The 4,399-nt window shown below is 35.4% G+C and overlaps 1 non-coding gene across 1 annotated transcript; it reads left to right on the top strand.

Moving 5' to 3' along the window:
* Positions 1-2,492: 2,492 nt before the first annotated feature.
* On the top strand, positions 2,493-2,611 carry LOC130885369 (5S ribosomal RNA). Its single transcript, XR_009058139.1, has one exon. It is a non-coding gene; the product is annotated as a 5S ribosomal RNA (ribosomal RNA).
* Positions 2,612-4,399: the final 1,788 nt, after the last annotated feature.

Here is a 4,399-nt window from a genome sequence, read left to right as displayed (position 1 = left end):
GACTTATACTAATGTCATGATTTAGCTTTTTCTCTATATAGTCATATCACAGTCACAGCTATATATACCTTTTGATTTATATACATATGCATCTATATGTATAAATACTGCACAAGATAATCTACTATGGGCCTATTTCTATAATCATTATCACAAGTCTTCCTTAAGATGTTTTCCAAAATAGTTACATTTTTCATAAAAACAAAATTAGATTTGTTTTTTGTTTTACACTTATCCTGTTTGTTTAAATGTTAGTGAACACCAGTGGTACCCTATCTTTTCTCCATTTGACAGCACAGTTGCTGTTATTTCTAATTACTTATTTTCCCTCCCAGAACTTCGGAGTCTAAATCTTTGCATGAAATGCTCAATTCCTCACTTTCAAGAAGCATAGGTGATTTTAACTCAGGACCTTTCAAAATTATAATATAAAAATGTGTATCATAGATGCTAAGGGTACTGTGTTTTAATTTCTATATTATAAAACAAATCTCTTGTAAGATGTTTTCTTCAATCACTCAAGGTCATCTCATAATTTAATAAGAATGTATTTATTATATTTTATCCCAAACACATCCATCTTGTGTATTTTCTGAAGGAGATGCTAATACCACAGCTACCTTCTTGAGATTAGAATCTTAAACTTCATGGTTCATCATCCTTAGTGTTCTTCCCTGGTTATCCTAAAACTTTCTATGCAGGCCATCATGTCCTCTAATTCACAGAGATCCCAGATTGCTGAGATTCAGGTATGCATGTGCCACCACGCCAAGTTATTTGTCGTTGATCTAGACACCAGTTTATTCTTGAATCAGTCCCAAATGTGAATGACATTTCTATTACCTTATTTGAGAAAATAAACTCAACACTGAACATTCCAAAATCAACCTTTTACCATGTTTTGCTTTAGATGGGTTAAAGAGACTGATTTCTCTGCCTTTCCTATCCTTGGATTTCTGTGGCTCTTATTCATATTCTGGCTATTTCCCCACCATATTTTGTTTATATTATTTGAAAATTTCATATATGAACACTTTGATTATATACAACCCCCATTCCCTCTAAAACACATCCTGTATTCTCCCTATCATCTGTATCCTCTCTCAAATTTGTGTCCTCCTGTGGTCAGTAGTTATTGTCCATATGTACATTAGTCTATGACTGAACACTGGAGTATGGACAACTTACCAGTGCCATGTTCCTGAAGAAACTCATTCCATATTGACTTTGTGTCATTTCTCAACAGAAAATGGGGTGATCTAAACCCTTCACTGATCCATGAAAGAAGATTGACTGGTTTGATTCTGAACCACAGTTGTTGGGAAATTATGGTTGCAACACTTCTATCATGTCTAGAATTTAATATTTTGCAGAAATCTACAAGGTCTTCTGACTCTGATGATTTCCCATCCGTTTTCCAAGATGTTCACTGAATGTTTTCAATACAGGTAATCCAGTATATGTCCTTTTCTTGAAGCATGACACTCCATGGTTACTTGCTGTCTGTTTTGACCAGTTGTGATTCTCTGTAATGTCCCCCATTCACTTTAGCAAAGGATAACCAGAATAACCAGCCTACAGTCCACAATCCCAGAGAAGGCAGGAAACAAGACCCTAAGAGAAGCGTACATGGATTCCCCTGGGAAGACAAGGTCTTCTGAGAAAATTGGGCATGTAATGGAGAGTAGGAGGGTAGAAGGGGAGTGGAGAGGGAAAAAGGGGAGGGAAATATGATGAGTTGAGATGGTCAAGTGGGGAAAATGACCAAAATTGAGAGCAAAGAAAGACGTACCTTGATAGAGGGAGCCATTGTAGAATTAGCAAGAAATCTGGCATGAGGCTAAGTCCCAGGAATCCACACGATGACCCCAGCTAAGAATCTAAGCAGTAGTGGAGAGAGTGCCTGAACTGGTCTTCTCCTGTAAACAGATCAATAACTACCTTGATTGGTATCCTAGAACCTTCATCCAGGAACTTACCGAAACAGATGCAGAGATCCACAGCAAAGCACTTGGCCAAAAACCTAGAATTTGTCATAGAGAAACAGGAGTGACAATATTAGCAAAAGGATCAAGACCATGATTTGGAAACCCACAGAAATAGCTGATCTGAGCCAGTGGGAATTCACTGACTCAGGACTGACAGTTGGAGAATCTACATAAAACTGAAATAGGCACTCTGAATGTGGGTAACAGGTGTGTGGTATGAACAGTTTGTGGGTCACTGGCCTTAGAACCACTATTTATCTCTAGAGCATGAACTGACTTTTTAGAGCCCATTCCCAAATGGGGGATAACTTGCTCAGCCTGGAGGAGGGCCTTGTTCCTGCCTCAAATGATGTGACATCTTTGTTGACTTCCCTTGGGAGGCCTCACCCTCTCTGAGGAACCAATGGGAGTGGGGTGGCAATAGGTGGGAAGACGAGAAGGAGGGGAGGGAAGGAAACTTGGATTGATATGTAAAATAAAATAGTGTTTTAAAAATAATATAAAGTCTATGGCCATACCACCCTGAATGCGCCCGATCTCGTCTGATCTCGGAAGGTAAGCAGGGTTGGGCCTGGTTAGTATTTGAATGGGAGACTGCATGGGAATACCGGGTGCTGTAGGCTTTTTTTAGTAAAAAAAAAATAAATAAATATAAATAATATAAAATAAAGTAAAATCTATTTTATACTTTAAAATATAAATATAGTTCTTAGTAATGTAAACTTCACAACCTAAAAATTCGAGTTATTAATAATACATAAATTTACTTAAAAATCAAAGTAATGAATCTTAAATGTTTTTGTATATTAAGAGGTAAAAATTTTGAGCACTACAAGTTGGATATTATGAATTCTGTTTTTGATTTCAACTATCCTTTCTTAATTCATATAGTTACTATGAAATTTAGTAACAGGTTGTGTAGGCTGGTGATTTTGTTCTCCTATACACTGATTGTATAAGTTATGGCAACACATAGAATATCTTCCATATCTACATTAATTTATAAAAATGAAGATCACTGCTCTTGATGGCTTATATGATATATTTTAAAATCATGTGAAAGGATGGGTGTGGAGGAACTGGTAAATAACAGAATATTAAGAAATACTCTGCAAGTTCTTTGTGACACCCTTTTTTTTAAAAAAAAAAATATATATATATATATATATATATATATATATATATACCTTTATTGTTACCAAAATCTTGTTTTATTTTTTTTAAACCTGGCTTCTTCTCAACAAAAATTTCAAGATGGATTTTTAAGAAACATGTACTCTATGTTTCCAGAACAATAAACTCAATGACAAGTAAAACGGCAGCTTGATATATAAAATTACAGAGTATCTGCTTTTGTAGTAATTCTCTTTACGGCTTCAAAGAAAAAGTGTTAAAGTCAAGGTCTTGGGTGTCTCTAGGACATTGATTGCCAAAATGAACCATTCTTCCAAATATTAGTAAACTTTGCACAGAAGATTGCTGCAAGCTATTTTTTGAGCCAAAAGGATTAGATTTGTCTCTTTGATGGCTCTGACATGTGATATAGATTTCCAATGGGGTGAAGTTTTTCCAGTCACAGGGTGACTTTCTAAACCTCGTTGCTTTCTGAGGGTAGAGAATAGCCTCTACAGGGGGCTGCACTTCAATATATTGCATATAAGTGTGCTCTTCTATGAGGAATTGAACTCCTTCTCTAATGGTCTTTCAGGCATTGAACTAAGTTTAATTAGGAGAATATTTCCATTTCTGCTACACGAAGTTGCTGCTTCACGATTCTTGCAATAACGATTGAAAACATTTCAATAGCACTTGCTATGCTTCAAGTCTTGGTCTAAACACTGTATGTATTTTTAATGCTTCTTTTTCTCACAGCAGCCATATGAATCAAGGCATATTATCATTGCATGGTCCAAGAGAAGAAGAATTGTTAATTAATTTGTCAAAGTTCTTAGAACTAGCAAGTGGCAAGTGACTGATTGGGAGGGGGGATTCAAACTCATGCAAGCTGTCTAATTTTGGAAACTCAACTAGGATTCAAATTCTGGAAAGCTTATCCTGGATTCCCTATGCTATATAAGCACCAACAAGATTAAGCAGAAAGCAAACAGGAAAGAGCATAAGCTAAACATTCTTTATGCATTTTATCCAATTCTTTTACTTATTTTTAAAAATCACATTGAGAAATATTAAATCAAGTGTTTTATATACTCACACAGATGGTTTTCTGAGGTGGATATAATCTAGAAATACTTAATGGAAAATAATTCTGCATTTCAATTTTATAAATGCATAGAACTATCGTCGACTGTCCTACTCAGAATCCAGGCATATATCCAACAGTTACTCTTTTATAATCATATAAAAAGATGTGAGATTGTTTTCTTTTCCATGTTTATCCTTCAAGTTCTATA

The sequence above is a fragment of the Chionomys nivalis genome, chromosome 12, assembly GCF_950005125.1.
Source record: "Chionomys nivalis chromosome 12, mChiNiv1.1, whole genome shotgun sequence".
Taxonomy (NCBI): Eukaryota; Metazoa; Chordata; class Mammalia; order Rodentia; family Cricetidae; genus Chionomys; species Chionomys nivalis.
This window is presented reverse-complemented; position numbering and strand designations above follow the sequence as displayed.